The 20,842-nt window shown below is 47.1% G+C and overlaps 1 protein-coding gene across 4 annotated transcripts in view; it reads right to left on the bottom strand.

Moving 5' to 3' along the window:
* Positions 1-20,110, bottom strand: part of GRB10 (growth factor receptor bound protein 10) — a 205,153-nt gene extending 185,043 nt beyond the window's left edge. For 2 of the 4 annotated variants that reach the window (XM_070264433.1, XM_023639064.2), the window contains exon 1: positions 19,971-20,110. The gene's annotated coding sequence lies outside the window, so the exon portion shown is untranslated. Of the gene's footprint in view, positions 1-19,021; positions 19,210-19,970 lie in introns of those variants that run through there. The other 2 variants (XM_070264430.1, XM_070264431.1) reach the window with 2 other exon arrangements.
* Between the last annotated feature and the right edge of the window lie 732 nt (positions 20,111-20,842).

Here is a 20,842-nt window from a genome sequence, read left to right on the forward strand (position 1 = left end):
ATGTGTGCCCCAAAACCTGGTACTGAAGTAACAGAGGCTAAGCAAGGGTGTGATGGGGATGCAGACCAAGTCAGGTGACCTCTTTCACTGCCATTACCACCCCCAACAAGCTCAAACATTTTGGAAACAAAGAAGGGGTGAAGTTGTGAGAGTCATGGTACAAGATCAGTTCCCTGCCCCCAAAAGGCCACTCAAAACCCAAAGCCTTTGCTGCAACACTCAAAACTACAAAATGGCCACTCAGTCTGGAAACAAAGGTAAACTGATATTACACAATACAAAATAATACCACCTACATTTCCAAACTCCATAGCTTCTAGACCATTTGAAGCCAAGAGTCCCAGGACTGTCAAGAACACAGAATGTTTCCTGAAAAACTCCCCAGGGAAAGGGAATTAAATGTTTGTTGAAGACCTACTGTTTGCCACACACTATGAAATGAATTTACTTACACTTTCCTTTAATATTCACAAACCCTGAGAGTGAAGAACCAACATCCTCAGATGGGTCCTTCCTCTTATCACACATGTCCCCATTTACTCGAGTGGGTGGGCTCGTGGTGGAAACATGTGGCCTCTCCCTTCTTCCTTCTATTGTGGTACTCAGGGCCATAAAGAGTGTGGGACTTGGGATCCAAAGACCTGGAAGAGTTCTAACTCTTCCACTAATGCCCACTTGACCTTGAATAAGGCATTTGACTGTGAGGAACTCCCATTTCCTCAGCTACAGAAAGAAGACTCTCTCGCCCTCCCTTGTAGGGTTGTCCTAAGAATCAAATGCAATCCTGGTAAACTCAGTGCTTGGCAGAGTAAGGAATTCACCACCACCCACTCAAGTTCTTGTTCTTCTCTTTCCCCAACAGCAGCACAATATCTTGTCCAAGCAGTTCTGGAGTTATTTGGGAAAAAGCAGACACCTCTCCCTTATTCCACCACAGCAACAGCAAGAGTTTGACAGCAAGATCCCCATACCAATTCAAGTTTCAGTGTTCTGTAGAAGATTCTTCTAAATATGATTTACTCTGTAAATGTTCATATCTAAGCAGGCTTCCTTAAAGCATAAGGATAGTTATACAAAGAAAGCATTCTAGAGGAATAAAGGACAAAAAAGCTATCAGATACACATACACAAAAAAACAGCAAAATGGCAGAAGTCCTCCCTTATCAGTAATTAAACGTAAATAAATTAAACCCTCCAATCAAAAGCAGACATTGGCAGAATGGAAAAAAACCCCACAAAACCCAACTATAAGCTGTCTACAGAAGACTCATTTTAGATCAAAAGACACAATGGGATTGCAAGTGAAAACATGGAAAAAGATATTTCATGTTAATAGTAACAAAAAGAGAGCTGGGGTGGCTATATCAACATGACCTAAAATAAACTTTAAGTCAAAACTGTTACAAAGACAAAGAAAGATAATAGAGAGAGAGAGAGAGAGAGAGAGAGAAAAGGGTCAATTCACCAAGAAGCTATAACAATTATAAACATATATGCACCAAAAATCAGAGCCCCAAAATGTATGAGGCAAACACTGAGAGAATTAAAGACCGAAATAGTTCTATAATAAGAGTTGGAGACTTTCATAATGGAGAGAACAACCAGACTGAAGATCAATAAGGAAACAGAGGACTTGATCACTATAAACCAACTGGACCTAACAGGCATAAGCAGAACACTCTACCCATTGACAGCAGAATCACATTTTTCCTAAGGGGACATGGAACATCCTCAAGGATAGACCATATGTTAGTACACAAAAGAAGTCTTATCAAATTTAAAAAGATTGAAGTCATAAAAAGTATCTTTTCCAATCACAATTAAACAAAACTAGAAATCCACAGAAGTAAAACTGGAAAATACAAAAATACGTGGAAATTAACACACTCTTTAAAAACTAATGGACCAAGGAAGAAATCACAAGAGAAATTTTAAAATATCTTGAGACAAATGAAAACAAAAACAGACATATCAAAACTTATAGGATACTGCAAAAACAGTGCTAGGAAGGAAATTTATAACTGTAATGCTTACATTAAAAAAAAAAGATCTCAGGGGCTGGCCCCGTGGCCGAGTGGTTAAGTTCACGCGCTCCGCTGCAGGCGGCCCAGTGTTTCGTTGGTTCGAATCCTGGGCGCGGACATGGCACTGCTCGTCAGACCACGCTGAGGCAGCGTCCCACATGCCACAACTAGAAGAACCCACAACAAAGAATACATAACTATGTACCGGGGGGCTTTGGGGAGAAAAAGGAAAAAATAAAATCTTAAAAAAAAAAAAAGATCTCAGGGGCTGGCCCCGTGGCCGAGTGGTTAAGTTCACGCGCTCCGCTGCAGCGGCCCAGTGTTTCGTTGGTTTGAATCTTGGGCGCGGACATGGCACTGCTCACCAAACCACGCTGAGGCAGCGTCCCACATGCCACAACTAGAAGGACCCACAACAAAGAATATACAACTATGTACGGGGGGGCTTTGGGGAGAAAAAGGAAAAAAATAAAATCTTAAACCTTTACGTAGGTTGAGAAGGAGAAAAGACTCAAATTGCTAAAATTAGAAATGAAAGTGGGGACACTACTACAGAATCCAGATTTTACAGAAATAAAAAGGATTACGAGAGAAGACAACAAACAATTTTAGGCCAACAAATTAGATAACCAAGATGAAACAAATTCCTAAAACATATCATCTACCAAAACGAATCATAAAGAAATAGAAAATCTGAACAAATCTGTAACTATTAAGGAGATTAAATCAATAATCAAAAACCTCCTGGGGCCAGCCCGGTGGCATAGTGGTTAATTTGCATGCTCCACTTTGGTGGCCCAAGGTCCACGGGTTCAGAGCCCAGGCACGGACCTACACACAACTTATCAGGCCATGCTGAGGGGGCATCCCACATACAAAAAATAGAAGAAGATTGACAGAGATGTTAGCTCAGGGCCGATAGTCCTCACCAAAAAACAAAAACCTCCCAATGAAGAAAAGCCCTGAACCAGATGGCTTCGCTGAAGAATCCTACCAAATATCTAAATTATTCAAATCAACCCTTCTCAAACTCCTCCAAAATCCTGAAGGATGGACTCATTCTACGAAGCCAGCATTACCCTGACACCAAAGTCAAAGACACTACAAGAAAACTATAGATAATATCCCTGGTGATTACTGATGCAAAAATCCTCAATAAAATACCAGCAAAGCAAATTCAGCAGCATATTAAAAGGATTATACACCTGACCAAGTGGAATTTATTCATGGAATGCAAGGACAGTTTAACACACAAAAATCAATCAGTGTGATACAACACATTAATAGAACAAAGGAAAAAACCATATGATCATCTTAATTGACAGAGAAAAAGCATTTGACAAAATTCAACACCCTTTCATGATAAAAACCCTCAATAAACTAGGAATAGAAGGTGTTTTGGTCCATTCTGGCTGCTATAACAAAATACCACAGATTAGATAATTTATAAACAACAGATACGTACTTCTCACGGTTCTGGAGGCTAAAAGTCCAAGATCAGGGTAGTAGCATGGTGGGTGAGGGCCATCTTCCAGGTCACAGACTTCTCACTGTATTCTCACATGACAGAAAGAGCTACAGAGTTGTATGGGATCTCTTTTATAGGAGTACTAATCTCATTCATGGGGGCTGCACCCTCATGATCTAATCACCTCCCAAAGGCTCCATCTGCTAGGATTTCAACCTATGAATTTTGGGGGATACAAACATTCAGACCCTAGAAGAAGGAAACTTCCTTACCAGGACAAAGTTTGCCATATATGAAAAACTCTCAGCTAACATCATATTCAAAGGTGAAAGAGTGAAAGCCTTTCCTCTAAGATCAGAAACAAATCAAGGAGCCTGCTTTCACCACTTCTATTCAACACAGTATTGGAAGCTCTAGCCAGAGAAATCAGACAAGAAAAAGAAAAGGTACCCAAACTATACAGGAAAAACTAAAATTATTTCTGTTCTCAGATGACATAATTTTGTAGAAAACCAAAGATCCCACAAACACACAAAACTTTAAAGTTAAATAAATTCATCAAAGTTACAGGATACAAAATCAACATACAAAAATCAGTTGCATTTCCAAACAATGACAATGAACAATCCACAGATGAAATTATGACAACAATTCCATTTACAATAGCATCAAGAATAATAAAATAATTAGGAATAAATTTAACCAAGCAAAAGATTTGTACATCGAAAACTAAAAAACGTTGCTCTAAGAATATAAAGAAGACCCAAGTAAGAAAAGATATCTCATGTTCATGGATTGGAAGACTTAATATTGTTAAGTCAAAACAATCTACAGACTCAATGCAGTCCCTATCGAAATCCCACCAGCACTTTTTGCAGAAATAAAAAAGCCATCTGAAATTCACATGGATTTTCAAGGTACCCTCAATAGCCAAAATAATATTGAAAAAGAAGATCGAAGTTGGAGGACTCACACTTCCTGATTTCAAAACTTACTACAAAGCTACAATAATTGAAACAGTGTGATATTGGCATAAGGACAAAGAGACTAACAGAATAGAACAGAGGGTCCAGAAATAAACCCTCACATATGTGGTGGATTGATTTTCAACAAGGGTACCAAGACCATTCAATGGGGAAGGAAAGTCTTTCCAACAAATGATTCTGGGAAAACTAGATATGCACATGAAAAAAAATGAAATGAACCCTTACCTTACACCACAAACAAAATTAACTCAAAATGGATCAAACACCTAAACAAAGAGGCTAAAACTTAAAACTATGAAACTCTTAGAAGAAAATAAAGGAGAAAATCTTCTTGGAGATTTTACCAAAAGAAAACTTAGGAGAAAATGACTGCCTGGATATGACACTAAAAGTAAAGGACACAAAGTAATAAAACAGATAAATTGAACTTCATCAAAACTAAAAACTTTTGTGCATCATAGACAAGAGACCGAAAAGATAACCCACAGAAAGGGACAAAATAGTTGCAAATCATATATTTGATAAGGATTACCATCCAGAATATATAAAGAATGTCTACCACTCAACAACAAAATGTACATCAAAACCACAATGAGATACCACTTCACGCCTACTGCAACAGATATTATAAAAAAAAAAAGAATCAGAAATGATCAAGTATTAGTGAGGATGTGGAGAAAGTAAAACAATTGTGCACTGCTGATGGGAATGCAAAATGGTGCAGCCACTGCGGAAAACAGTTTGGCAGTTCCTCAAAAAGCTAAACACAGAATTACCATACGGTGGAGCAGTTCTACTTCTGGGTATATACCCAAAATCTGAAAACTGAGACTCAAACAGATACCGTACAGCAATGTTCGTAAAAGCATTATTCACAACAGTCAAAGGTGGAAACAACCCAAATATCCACTAACTGTTGAATGGATAAACAAGTGTGGTATAAACATAACAGAATACCATCCAGCCATAAAAAGGAATGAAGTACCAATAAATTCTACAGCATGGATGAACCTTGAAAACCTTACATTAAATGAAAGAAGCCAGATAGAAAAACCACACATTATATGATCTCATTCATAAGCACATCTCAAATAGTGAAATCTAAAGGCAGAAAGTAGATTAGTCGTTGCTTAGGGTTGGGTGGGGGTGATGGAGACAGAGGGATAACTAATGAGTGGAGGGTCTCTTTTTGACATCAGGAGTTGTCCTAAAACTGTGGTGGTAATTGTACACATCTGTGAATATATTAACCGGACATTATACATACTATAACTATCTATCTACATACACATGCTAACTGCACATATCTGTGAATATACTAACTGTAATTGAGTTGTACACTTTAAATTTAATTGGATAAACATATGGTATGTGAAGTATATCTTAATAAAGCTGTTTTAAAAAAAGAAAGAGGACTCAAAGCCTATCTGCTACTAAGATATATTCAGCACAAAAGGGGTATCACGCCCCCTAAATTTGGAACCACCATAATCTATCTTCCTCTTGGCATGTCACACTAAATTTTCTGAAAGTTCTGCCATAAGAAATAAACTTTATCTATCCCAGCACTTCCAAGCATACTTGGCCACAAATATTAGCCCTTGTGGCATCTATCAACCTTCAGGAAACACTAAGATGTCCAACATCACCACATGCCTAGGGAGATGCTTGATAAAGGATGACAAAGGAACAAGGTTCAAAGCCCCATGGGGTCCACCATACATGTGTTAAGCTACTAGGTTAGGCAAGAATACAAAAACTCAACGGGTCCGTTATCCAAGGAAGGATTTTGGTGGCAGAATTTTTCAAAAGGTGGAAGGAAGAAGAGGTGATGCTCAGGGTGGACCCTGACACACACAACAGACTCACAGACATAAGACAAAAGCTGCTGTCATGCCACCTCCCCTAACGGGGAAAGACCACCCAGCCCTACCTTTTCAGGTATGGCCCACCTAGACAGCCTCCTGGGGACCTGGGTGGTGTCTCTCTCCACTGCTTGGGGCCCTTGGAGGTCACTCGGGGTTCTCATCTGATGCTGAGACGTGAAGGTATGAAGCAGGACCTCAAGAGAAGTGAGGTGCTGTAGTTTACAAGCTCACTGGGGACACAAATCCCACATTCCTAAAATGAAGGCAAGTAGCGCTTCCAGACGACTCAAGATTCAAAAGGTTTCAAACCTTTGTAAGTTCTCCCTCCTCATAAACAAAAGACAAGCCACTGAATAAAACCCATGGGACCCAAGTAAATATCAAAGCAGGACTCCGCAAATACTTATAAATGGAATAAAGGATGGACACATTTAAGAATGCCACTTACAACAATATAGGGTTCACCACTGAAAAATTTTGGCAGAATTCGTGAATTAAGTAATAGCATTAGTAATAATAGCTGTTACAGGATAAAGTATCCTTTTCAGAGAATTTCTAGAGAAGAAACCGAAGATAAAATGGGAGGAAACATATTAGGACCATAGTATACAGTATGACTCTCTGACCAGCACCACGCACATAGCCTGGGAGTTGGAGAGAAATGCAGATTCTCAGGCCCCTCTCCAAACTTACTGCATTAGAATCTGCATTTTAACGATCCCTAGAAGACTCACATGCATATTAAGGGTTAAGAAGTACTGTTTAGACACTGTTAATATTTAACATGTGTCATTACTGAAGTTTGCCAGCTCTCTCCAGGAAAATAAGTGAAAAACACATTTATATCACCTCTTTATTGTTCAATCAACCCACGCCATCCCTCTGCTCACCGTCCCTTCTCCAGACGTCATTATTTTCAATCTAAGTGGGGCAGGAACAGACTAAGACGACAGACTGGATCCTCAAACATCTGTTGAATGAATGACTGAACAGGTCCTTGTCGAAAGCCATCCAGGGCACTGCTCGAAACTCTTATCCCATCTAAGCACTAAAAACTGCTGAAAGCTACACCGTCATCAGTGGCAAAGGCGAATAACCAGACCTGAGCCACCAACACTGCTTTGACAGCACTCAGAAGCTGGCTCCCAGACACAGTGAAAGAAGGAGAGAAAAATTATTTGTAAGAGATGTAATGATGTATTTACATATTTAGCATTTTCTTCCCCAGCTAATATCAGATTTGAACTGCGGCCATCTTGAATTCAGCTGCAACCCTTCCAGATGCCTGCAGTAACTCCCCCACAGACCAGGAGAGTTCCTGGAGAGGATAGTCCTGGACCCCCTGCCCAAGGAGACAGAGAAGAGAAGGGAAGGAAGGAGCAAATGGATTCAGTAAATACCTCATGGCCCCCAACCCAAGTCGCTGCTCAGCATTTTCCTGCCCCTTTAACTGAACCTCTACCAGTCCTGGGAGCTGGGAAGCCACTCCACATGGGAGGACGGAAAGGGAAGATGTTTCCTAAATAAATCCGTAAGCTTCGTGGAAAAGGTTCAGATATTTGTAGGGTTTGCGATGGGTTAGGTCTTTTTGGGCCATTTCCAATAAGTGAATTCTACAAAATATGAGTAAATACAGTACATCACACCAATTTGGATTTGATGTGTGGCCAGCCAAGTGCCAGGCATGCTTCTTCGGTGTCCTGCACCGCATGGGGCTGGGTGAGCCCCGGGGACTGGGCCAACCTCTTTTTTAAGCCTGACAAAAAACACAGAAACAAGAAGGCTCACACAATGGTCTCTTGTCACACATTCTCCTAGACCTGCCAGGGTCCACAGGGCTCAGACTGCCCTAATGCACCCCTCATTCGGCGCATGACCTTTCCCTTAGGCAATGATTCTGGCAGGTGGGAGCTGCTAAGTTTCTGACCCAAGTGCCAAAAGCCCAAGTGTTTACAAGGCCCGCAGCCCCTGAGCTCGGGTGACTTCTGAACAAAGATCACTTCTCAAGCCTGTGCCCATAAGGATCACCTGGCCATTTCACCATGACATGGGATTCCAGGCCATAACGCCTGAGAGTCAGTTTCATAGATCAGAGCAAGGTCTGAGGATATGCACTGAGAGGGAGGGGGTTCTGAAACAGGTGTTTCAGAGGTCACACCTTGAAAATGCCTGGTCTTTCCTATACATTCCTCCACCTGGGCATTATCAGAGCACAACCTCCCCCATCTGAAAGGAAGGTGCACCTGATCGGTCCATGTGCGATTCCTAAAACACTCTCACTAAACCACAAGTCCGCACCCCAAGCAACTACACAGCTTTTGTGGGACCACAAGGGCAGAGTGTCAGTGAGTTTAGACAATAGCAGAAATGTCACCAAACTCCAAAATTCAAAAGATGCAGTGTTCTCTGAAAGTTCAGAAACCCAGCTGTGGGGTGGTAATTAAATGATGGCTCAAGGATCAAGTAGAGTTGGAAATCCTTAGAAAATGCTAAAAATAACTCATTTTTATTCTACCATTCTTGAATTCCTCCAAACCCACCGAACCAATAGTGAAATTACCATTAATTCTGTCTACTGCATTCTTTGGCAGTTAGCATGCATCCTCCTCTCTCCTACCTGGCAGAACCCACCATCCCTGTCTCACAGGTACAGACGCAAGGGGCACAACAGAGATTCACCCCTAAGTCTGCCCCGTGTACAAACACCCTACCCCGCAACGAAACCATGCTTTGGCATACGGCTGTCTAGCACCCCAAAAGTTAAATAGGTTCTCCCATCGGTCTTTATCACCTTTATACCCTGGAGTGTCAGAGGAGTGGAAAATCTCAATGAGAACCCTCTCCCCTCCCCACTCCCTCACCTCCCCATGCCCATCCTCTCACTGCCCCATGCCCTGAGCTTGTGGGTCCCAGGCTAAAGGGGGCTGTGAGACCTGCTCCCACCACAGGCAGAGACACCCCAGCACCCCACACTGAAAGCAAAGGAGCAGAGACCTGCACTAGACTAAAGGCCGTGCCTGGTCCCACGGCCACTTCTAACCAGACTCTGGGGCTCGGAACTTTGAGGCACCAACACCCCAAAATCCCTGCTGTCACTCAGGCCTTTCATACTTACATAGACAACACAGAAAGGCACCCCCTCTTCCTGCTGGCCTAGGAATGAAACCGTTTGGCAATGCAGACAGGAGCCTCCCCAGACAATAGCTACCTGTGTGTGGTACCCCCAACAAGAGCTCTATCAACACCCTGACAGAGACTCCTGCCATCAACCGACAAACGGCAGTAACCAAATGGACAACAGACATGTGAAACAGGTGACCTGACTGTTTTTCTGAGGAGCGAGGGCAAGAAAGTCGCACCTGTGTTTGGAGCAATTAGTTGACCTCCATCAAGGGTGCAGATCTCCCCAACATCCACCACCTCGCCTTAACCGCCCCATGGCTTCCTGGAGGGAGGAGGAGGGCTTTTGGAGAAAGATACAATGTGACAGGACGTGGTTATCCAAGCCTTTTGAACCAGACTATACAGGTTTAAAAGAAGTGCACGCAGGCCTTGAAATTCCATTTTTAGCAGAGAAAAAGGCCCAGTTTCCCAGGAAGCCGCTATATAGTCCTTTTCACCAGCTGGCTCCCACACCCTCCGCCTACCACTAGGCTAAGTAAGAGGCAGTGGACGGGTTTGTCTGGGTGCAGTTATTCCCTGTTACATATTAAACAATTTAGATTAGACATGGTTACATAACACCGTGGAGAGCTAACATCCACAGAGGTTGCAGAACCCTAGACTCCGAAGGGCTGGCCAGAGACTGGGCCAGGGAGTGGCACTGCGGAGAGTGCACGGACACTCGGAGTCCCTGGGCACCAAATGCCACGGCGAGAACAAACGGCACACTGCTGACCACTCGGGGTCTTTCCAGATGCCCCACAGCTGGCCCTTCCCGCCCCGCGCGTGAAGGAAGTATGACGGAGCCACACTGCAGGATGGACCCTGGCATATCCATGTCCATGCTGGGCACCAACTGTGCCATTCCCACCACACCCGGTTGCTGTGCACATCGCAGCCAGGGCCTGAGCCCCTGCACAGTACGCAGTGCACCAGCATGGGATACCAGACTGGGGGTCCGCACAGCTCCACCCTGACAAGGGACCTTCAGTGCAGAACATCAGATCCCGGGGTCCTGAGCACCCCCAGACACAGTCTGACATGTTCTTACATGAAAAAACCAGGAAGCCATCCTGGCAAGGGTAGGATACCACCTTGTCTCCCAAATATGCCTGATAGGACCCACTTCTATCATCCCCCATGTGCCCAGAGGACCCTATGGCAGAGCCCCAGCCACCCTGCCCTCAGACCACACTCCATAGCTTCAAGAGGATGGCACTTCTGAGGAAGCTGGGGAGAACACAGCCTGGTCCACAGGAATCCTAGGACCAAACTCCATGAGATGCAATCATGCCCCAAAGCCCCAGAGGGACCCTTTGTGGCCCCATCTCCCTCCACCCAAATCCTTGGTTCTCATGGCAATCTAAAAGAATCCCCTGCTCCCTCTATTGCCTCTCACAGGTCTTCACAGGCCACCTCTACCCTGCTGGGCAAGGAACCCCAAAAGCCCTCCTTATCCACCCATGAAACCATGCAGAGCACTGGGCTGGGGGAAAACTCCAGCTCACAAGCCAGACATGTGAGCAGCGCCTCCACTCTCTCCACCAGCTAGGGGGCCTGTGTAACTGCCCGACCAGCCACTTCTGGTTGTCCAGGATCACTACTGTCTCATACCCGTCCCCCCAATGTGAGAGCAAGAACACCAAGGAAGGGAGACACATTTCTTGAAGCCCCAGGCATAAAGCTACTAGACATGATAAAGTAGAGTTCCATTTAAAATGATAGTTAGCAAGGAAAATAATAGATACATTTCGAGTATCTGCTAGTCACTTTATATAGATATATATAAATATACACACACATATACACACATAAACACAACCCTGCAGCAAATGAAAGGAAAAAAGGCCTGCAGATGTTAAGTGACTTGCACAAGGCGACAGAGGTAGTAAGCAGATGTCATACTTCTCTCTATCAGAGAAGATGGCAGGGATTTTGGGAATGCAAAAGACCAGGTTTTTTTCCTGAAGCAGTGACAGGTCTCTAGGCCTTTGGTACCACACTGAGCACAGGTGGGCCACTGCAGCTGACACAGGACCAACGATGTCCCCAGGGCTCACAGCAGCCTTGTCAGGGACTTAAAGAGGCTTCTTCAGACAGTGTGGCCAGTCGAGGAAACAATACCTAAGATACGGCACAAGGGGCTCCCCACACAATGAGGCAACCAGCGACATCCTCAGGCCCACAGTTGGCTCCTCAGTGGTATCTTTGAAAGTGGGCCAGAGAAGGGCCCAGACTCTAAGCAAAGCTTTGAACCTCAAAGACGGAGGGAGACCAAGCAGAGTGGGTCACACACCATCAGCCTCACCTGTATCGGCCTCTGTCCGGCCACTGCTGGAGCGACCACCTGAGTGTGGGCCCAGTAAGCCCCATGGACAAGCAAGCCCTGCCCACGTGGCCTGCGCCCAGCACCCAGCACTCTCAGGCTCACACCCAAGGGCCTGGCTGGTGGGGATGGGCAGTGACTGGAAGATAAATTCCTCTCCTCTCCACCCCAGCCCCAGGACTGTAGAGAATCACGATATGGAGCCATCTCTCAGCTTCTCTCAGTCACACGTGGTGGCTGCCTGGGGACCAGCCTCATGGCTCTCCTTCCTTCCTGCCTCCCTCTCTCTCCTCACCCCTCCTTCCCCAGGTCTGCATACCTGAATAAAACACGCACCTAAGCTCTTGCCTGCTATAGGCTTTGCTTTCTGGGTAAGCCAGACACAAATACAAAAAAAAATTAAAAATAAATAACGTAAAAACTGGAGAGAAGAAACTATGCAAAAAAAAAGAAAAAACAAAAATGGAAACTAATAGCCCCAAAAAGAGATTTTAAAAAACAGTGCATCTATGAAACAAGAATATTATGCCATTAAAATAAGAATAATTGATCTGGGTGGTGATGTCATGTCAATGCGGCTTCATCAATTGTAACAAATGTCCCACTCTGGTGGGGGACGTTGAGAGTGAGGGGGCTGTGCATGTGTCGGGGGAGGGGGCACATGGGAAATCTCTGTATTTTCTGCTCAATTTTGCAGTGAATCTAAAACTGCTATAAATAATAAAGTCTATTAAAAATAATCAAAAAAGAAAAGAGAGGCCCTTGGAAATTAAACATGAAAATAGAAATTTAAAATCCAATAGAAAGGTTAAAAAGTCAAGTTGATATACTCCAAAACCTAGAACACCACAAGAGATCTGGACAGAAGATAAGATAATTAGATAACCAGTGCAGGCAGCTAACAACCAAATAAAAGCCATTCTAGAGAGAGAGAAAAGGAAAAATGGAAGAAAAGAAATTAAAGAATTAATTCAAAAAGTGTCCCAGCCCCGAAGGACCTGAGTTTTCAGCCTGAAGGGGCCTTTGAGGTACCCCACGTGACAGACGAAGACCCGCCAACAAGGCATATCTTCAAGGGATTTCCAAAGACACAAAGAGAATATCCTATAAGCTTCCAGACATGAAAAAAAGAAAAAAACATGGAGAAGATTTCATCCAAAGAATCAAGAATCAGATTAGCTTCCTTCTCAACTCTACTCTGCCGAAAGAGAGTGGCAGCCTTCAAATTTCTGAGCAAAAACTATCTCCAATTTAGAAGTCTATGCTCGGACAAACTATTGGCTGTGAGGTAGAGTGAGGACATTTTCAAACACACAAGGTCTCAAGAAATTTGCACGCACCTCTTTTTTGGAAGCTATGATGGAATATTCTCCATCAAATTTTGGGAAGAAACCAGGAAAGTAGAGTCATGAGGCCCAAGAGAAAGGCAAAGGGCATGCCCAGAATGATGGAAAAGGAAGATTCCAGGAAGACAGCTGAGCAGGGATCCTCAAGGGCAGCCAGGTCAGAGTGGGCCAAAAGGCACATGAGAGATTGCTTCCAAAGGATAAAAGCGGCCAAATACCCAGGGAGTCTGAAAGGAGATTTGCACACTGTCAGTCTGGAGTGGGGGTAGGGAGTAATAAGTAAATAAACTACTAAGCAAATGCAAATACAACTCCAGGAGAAAACAAACTGTCCTATGAGACAGAACATATTATCACAGTATACTACATGGCTCAGCCACGGGCAGCATTCAGGGGCTGTCACCACAGCAGCAGCAGTGTATGCTGGTCCAGCCAATCTCACCAGAAGAGATGACTGGGAGGCAGAAAGTGCAAGTGCAGAACAGGAATGGGACAGAAGGGCCAACTCCTCACCTTCCAAGGAGGGCAGTCAACGAATGCTATGCGAAACTAGGGTCTTGGGGGGCGGGGCAAGTGTCAAGGAAGTACAAAACTGCAATATATTATGTAGACAACTGCTTAGAAATACTGAGAAAAAAACAACAACAAAAAAATTGGCTGATAAGCCTGGGTACTTCTGGGGAATTGATTCTTTAAACTATGTGCATGTATCACTCTCATTAAAAAATCAAACTAAATTTAAAAACAGCCTGCCCTGGATGTTGAGGGATTAGAAAGCCAAGTGGCCCTTCAAATGCACAGAACTTGTGTGCTGAGACCAGGTCAGGCCAGCAGGAGACAGGCCCTGGGCAATGGAGAAGGGCCAGGCTAGGCCTGCAGATAACGGATGATCCAACGAGGGGACAAGCAGCCTGTCCTACCTTACGGGTCCTGCAAGGCTCCATCACACCACTAGGGAGATGCCGCCGAGGTCTCAAGTTCTCATTTCTCTAGAAACATCCTGAAGGGGTTTCCACGAGAGCCACACAATTCCTCAGAAGAGACTGAACAACATTCTAGAAAAAGCAACCTGGAGGCTCTTGGGTAACAGCCACAGGCTGTGCTGGCCCACACAAAACACTGAAAGGGCACTGGACATCACCCAGCTTAACCTCCCTCCCCACGGGAAGATTTTCAAGCAGGGTCCCAGATTTAGTGCAAGGCATTGTCCTTAAGCCAAAGGGGACCTTTTATAAGCTTGAGGCCACTGTACAAACTTCTGAACTTAAAAGTTACTCGGTTCATAGTAGCTTTTTGGTTACTAAGAGTTTCTTGGAGCAGGGAATCTTAAAATTACTACTATTAGATATGTGATATGATAAAACTTTTTATATTAAAGGGAGTTCTCAACTCATAAAACTTTGGAAGAAGACTCTCCTAGGGATGAGGGTTAAAAAAAACAAATAGGTAGGGGCCGGCTTGGTGGCGTAGTGGTTAAGTTCATGAGCTCTGCTTCAGGGCCCCGGGGTTCGCAGTTTCAGACCCCCGGGGTTTGCAGTTTCAGACCCCGGGCACAGACCTAGCACTGCTTGTCAAGCCACACTGTGGCGGCATCCCACATAAAATAATGCAAGATGGCACAGACGTTAGCTCAATGTGAATCTTCCTCAAGCAAAAAGAGGAAGATTGGCAACACACGTTACCTCAGGGCCAATCTTCCTCACAAAAAAATAAATAAATAAGTAAACCAAAAGCCCAACCCATCAGCGAAGTGAGTACTTGTAGGGTCTCTCGACTCCGAGAAGCATCTCCAGTGGGATCCAGGCAGCTTATGTTCAGTGGCCATGGAAATTCCTCACTGTTGTCCCCTGTGTGACAAGATGAGAGACAAGGGGTCTTCAGGTACCCCTCATGGTTTTCTCTTTTTCAGAGGCCCCCACGGAACTCCCAAGTGACTTGCCTCACAGCTCACAGATAGGGCTAGACAGAGGATCCAGCCCCCAACCTTGCTTCCAGCTGCGGTGACAGTAATGATGCGATGATAAAGGCCAATACACGGCAAGCTCTTTCCATGCCAAGTACTTTATGAGCCCACAATCCTGCACAAGATTGCAGCTGCTGGTACCCAGGCCCATTGACCTGGCTCAAAAACCCAGCCAGGACCTCAGGGAGTGGCAAGGCTGCCCACTAGCACAGCCCTCAGACACGTGCAGAGCCACTCCCCAAGGGCGTGGTGAGTCCATCAGGACCAGCAGTCCATGCTCATTTCAGCCTCAGCTGGAACAATATCTCTGTAGACTCAACACCAACCAAGCTCAGGGGCCTGAAGACATATGCCACCCAGCTCGACGTGCCCAAGACCGGAGGTCTTTCTGCACACCCAGGGCTGCAGCCCATCTAAGCCTGCACATCTCAGGGGTCTTCGCATTTCTTGCTCCTGGTCGCAGGGCACCAATTTTTGATGCCTATCATTATCATCATATATCAGTATGTCATCATATATCAGTGTTCATTATCATCTGGTTCAAACGGTTTGCAGCCAGCTGAAGTCTACGTTCCACCACCCATCTTTGCTCTTAAAATCCTGCCTGTGAGGTGTTCAAACTGTCCTGCTGCACGCAGGCAATAAAAGGATTCTTACAGTGACTGATGCTCAAAGCAGGTTATGGTCAGTTCAACAAGGTTTTGTACAGCTAACATGCTCAAAGCACTGGGAGACAAAAATACGAAAAGCAGACTGTCCTTTCCAGCAGACCATGCAGGTTAACAGAAAGCAGGATAACCCAGTACACAAGGTGCTCCTAAGACAAGGCTGACTGTGCACAGAGGCAGTGTCTCTGAGCCCTCACTAAAAGCCACACACTTAGCACACAAGGTTCGCACAACCCCCACGGCATCCTACCTTCCAAGAGCCTTTCAAGGTAAACACCCTTACGACTCCCACTTCACCAAGGGGTGCAGCCAACTTGTTGAGGCTCGCCGAGCGGGTCAATGGCAGAACCAACAGTCACACTGAGGCAGCATGCCTCATGCACTCATCAGTACTGGCCGCAGCCCCCAGCAGAACAAAAAGGGAGTGAACAGAGGGAAGAAGACTCCTCTCCAGCACCCACAGTAGATGATAAAACCCACAGTCCACTCTGGCTGCTCCAGCCTAGATAAGGAAAGCCTCAAATAAGGACTGAACAATTGAGGAAAATCTCCCCCCAATCCATGTGGAAATTCCATGGCTGAAAAACAGGAATAATCCTCTCATTCTCCCAGTGGCATCCAGTCATGACGAACCCACTTCATCCTCGGTGTTCCAGGCAGGAATCCTAAAGCAAGACTATGACTTAAAGGGGCAGACAATCTACCTCCCCCACGACACCCCCTTCTTTCATGAATGGGCTAAAGAGCACCTAGGCAAGAGAGGCTTCCCTCATTCTCAAACCAGTCTCTCTCCCACACCGGCTAAAAGGGAGAGCTCCTCAGAGTCGGCGTATCCCAAAAGCAGAAAGCCAGAACCACACATTTCCAACGGAGATGATTTTGTATAACCCCAGGACATGCGTTTTTTGTTGCCATCTGAAAGGACAGCCACGCCATTTTTCCTTCCACTATTAAAGAAAAGCCATCAGCCTTTCCACAAGCTTGCGGTTTTAAGCTTTGCCTGCTTTCATCTCCTTACAGTTAACAGGTCCCGTGATCACCAGGAGCACAGACAAAAGCCCGTTCCTCAGAGATCAGCTCAGAAGCCCCTTGAAGCCAGAGAGGGCAGTCGGAGGCAAAGGTATGCCGGCTGGAGGGAGGAGATGGGGCAACAGAGACAGCTCCCCAGAAGTGTGCAGCTAAAATACTAAGGCAAGTTCAATGCCAGCCAGTGCTTGAACGGATCAGATCAGTTAATACACCCATTAGAGCACAGACCTTGTCCAAGGTTCCCAGATCCCCAAAGCGCCCAAGCCTCACCCACCAAGTAGCCTGACTGTCTAAATTTCTTCCATAACCTCCCACACTTCTACAGGTAAGCAAAAAAATTAAGTAAGACAGGTTGTAAAAAATCTCCAATAGTAGAAAAGTTTTATTTAAATTTTGAACACGACTGGACATTTAAATAAAAGACAAGGCAAATATTTTCTCCTCATGAGCCTATGCAACTTCACATTGGTTTAAGACAGAGAAACAGGCAAGGGGATTATGCGTATGCAAACTGCAAATGCACAAGCTCCTTCCCATGAACCAGGACAGAAGTCCCCTGCAGTTAGCTCCAAGTTCTGACAGGCAGGCCAGCTAGACCGAGACACCAGCTCAAACACATCCAACCATTGTGCAGGTTTTCCTTCCCCTGCAGTTAGGAGCTGGACAGAATTCCAAAGAAATAAGTTCTTTAAATTATGCCACCTTCAAAACATTAGGTTTTACCAGATATACCAATGCAGAACTTCTACACCTCTAAGATGTGGCTGAAGGCACAACAGATGTCTTTGTTAAGCAGGAGTTCAGTTTCTATATATTGTAAAGTCTCAGACCAGCCACATCATCAAATTCAAAAGTTCTGTGCTGGCTCTTATAGATTCTGCCTTCGCTCTTCTCTCCCATTGGTGGCTGACTGGCCACAGAGACGGTCACTGTTACTGGGCCAGGGCTGCCCTGGGTTCCGGTCCTGGTGGCTACCGCCATACAAAGCCCTGGACAAATAGCTAGCATGAACCTGCCCAGCTCTAGGGAAAACAGAAGACATTTTTCCCCACCCAATGCTGCCCCAAAAGTGGGAGAGACCGCGGCAATGCGCAAGAGTTGACAGTAGGGGTAGACAGCTTTTATTAAAACATTGTTTCGATTACAATAAACATAACTACCATATCAAACTCATGACTTTGTGGATATCAAAGTTTCCTCCCAAAATGTGTATTTAAGTACAAAAAGTGAGAGGACAAAAGAAAATATTGATAACGGCCTGGTGAGATGGCAGAAATCTGGAAGGCCGGGAGCCACGGGAATGGTAACAGAGCCTCCTACCTCTCTGGGAGTGCGACTGGCAGAGGGACCTCCTCCTCCACGCCATTTCTCTCCCAGAGGCAGATGTTCAGGAGCAGAAAACACAGAGGACTAAAAAAATCCAAAGCTTAGGCTCTGGTGACAGCTCTGTCATGTGCCGGCCATGTGACCCTGGGCATGCCAATTAACTTCCTGAGTCTCGGTTTCCATACCTGTAAAATGGGGATCACGGGGCTGTAGAGGATTAAAAGCAACAAGACTTTGAATGTGTCTGGGAAACTGTGAAACGCTGCAGAAGTATCAGCCACTGCGCTTCTCAGTTACACAAGCACGCTTGCTGGGTGTGTAACTCTCTGTCCTCAAATTCCCTCCCTCCCTATAATCTGGGGATTGGCCTGTGTGGCCCTTCTCTCTCAAGTGTTCCCAGTAAAACTCAAATATTATGTGCAGTAATCCTAGGGTTCTGATTTTTAACAGAAAAACCGAGTCATCTAGAATCATTCCTGGAAACACATTTGATTTCAGGGTTTTTACTGAATAAAATACTCCCCTAAAAGACACTTCGCCACGGCCATAAGCCAGAATTTCTTCTGCTATAGAAACCTGGATTCTACCTATTTTTCCTCCTGGAAAGAAAGAGGGGGACCCTAGGTCGACTCTTGCGAACAATTACCAGCTCTGTGCTGTAAACCCTAGTCAACGCCTGTTGCTGCGCTAACATGTGTTCTTAGTAAAACCGAGCGAAACGTTAAATAGAGCACCATTTATGAAACTCGGGGGCTCCAAACGGCTGAATCAGCATTTTCAGAAACAAAGTGTTCTGGGCCTGGCCTTGTAAACAGCAGCAAAGAGAAAGTTGTGCAATAACGCCTATTTACTCACGAGCGCTACTTGTTTTGGTCTTTTCTTTGCATCTCTTGAATCACACCGGGTACAACGTTTGCGAGAAAGCGTTCTTTCATACGCAGCGTAAAGATCCAGGACCGTGTAAAAGTCACCTGTGGCTCCCCTGCATTACCCAACGTCTCGGTCAAAGCAAACGACCAAAAGTTGGAGTTTCTTCCAGTCTCAAAACAAGTCGAACACAATAAAAAGTAGAGAATACTCTAATTTCCATAACGCACATGCTCGTGGGCCGTCGCCAGGCAGGCGTTTGGAGAGGCAATCAGCAAAGGCGGAGAGTTGCATCAGAAATTTCCTTCTGCGAACGGTACGGCTCTTATCACATTTCCACGGCTGGCGGGCGGCTAATCCGCGAGCCCTCAACTCGGTGTTAGGCCCCAGCGGCGGGTAACGGGGTTACTAACAGCACCAAAAAAAAAAAAGATCCCGAGACTGGGCCGCGCTCCGGCTTGGGAGTGTCCGGCCCCACTGCCCCGGCCGCCGGGACGCGGGCGCACCGGGGGCAGCAGGGCGCCTGGCGCCCACCCTGCGGGCGGCCCGGGAGCGCGGCCTTCGCCCAGACGGCCGGCGGCGCAGCCCCCACCCCGGCCCAGCCCGCGAGCGGCTGGCGTCGGACAGGATGGCTCAAGACGGCGCCGCCCGGCTCCCCAGCTCCCGGAGTCGGGGACGCAGCGCGCAGAGCCCGCTCCGCTCCGCCGCGCCAGCAGCCCATCCCTCCTCGCGCGCCGCCGGCCTCGGGCCCCGGGCGCCGCAGCCCCCGGCCCCGAGGCGACGCCCTTCCGCCCGCCGCGCCCCCGCGGCGCTCGGCGTCCCCGGCCCGGGCGGCCAGCGCGCAGACAATGACGGCGGGGACCGCCCGCCGCCCGCGGGGCCCGGCCGCGCCGACCACAAAGTAACTTGCAGCCGCGCTCCCCGCCCCACTCCGTACCTGCCGCGGCGCCGCTCCCGGCCGCCTCCGCGTGGCCGCCGGGACCCTCGGCGGCCGGGGCGGGCGCGGGTCCCGCGGGGCGAGCGCGGCGCGCAGGGCGGTCCCGGCCCCCGCGCGCCGCCGCCGAGGGCTGCGCGGAAACTTTGGGCTCCGCGCGGGTCTCCGCGGCCTCCGAGCGCCCAGCCCGCCGCCGGCACGCCGCTCCCGTCGTTCTCGCCTCCTCCCGGCTTCCCCACCCCCTCGATGAGCTTTAAACTCGCCGGCCCCGCCCGCCGCCGCCCGCCTCCTCCTCCGCCGCCTCCGCCTCCTCCCCCGGCCGCTTTTCCTGCTCCTCCTCCCGCCGCCGCCGCCGCCGGGACCGCTCGGCGGCCGCCAGCGCGGGCGGAGCCGCCGCCTGGACACAGGGCGCGGCGCGGGGCCTGACCCTCAGGGCGACCGCAGCCCGGGCCGGCGCGGGGGGCGAGCAGCCGGGCGTGGGCGCCCGGACTCTCGCCCTGCCACCCGGGAACCCCGGACACGCGACCCCGACAGCCCAGGCTCCGGCGCCCGCGAAAGACACATCGGACCTATTCCGAAAGGCAATTTGTAAGCGAATTCCTTGAAACTCAAAGTATTAGCTCTGCGGTCCAAATCCTTTATCCTGGGCGTAACAGAAGGACGGATGGATGAGTTGTGGCTGCCCAGTCTCTGTCGTGCGCAGGTGGTCCCCGCCCGGAAAGGGGGAACCTGCAGTGTCCGCTCACAGCCAGCCAGGTCTGGGGCCTCACCTCTTTGAGCCTCGGTTTCCCTATCTGCATGTGAGCACTGGAGTATGGGTGGAGTGGGGAGGCCCTATTTTCTTAATACTGCCAAGCCTCGATGTCCGTATCTTT

The sequence above is a fragment of the Equus caballus genome, chromosome 4 (genome assembly GCF_041296265.1).
Source record: "Equus caballus isolate H_3958 breed thoroughbred chromosome 4, TB-T2T, whole genome shotgun sequence".
Classification (NCBI taxonomy): domain Eukaryota; kingdom Metazoa; phylum Chordata; class Mammalia; order Perissodactyla; family Equidae; genus Equus; species Equus caballus.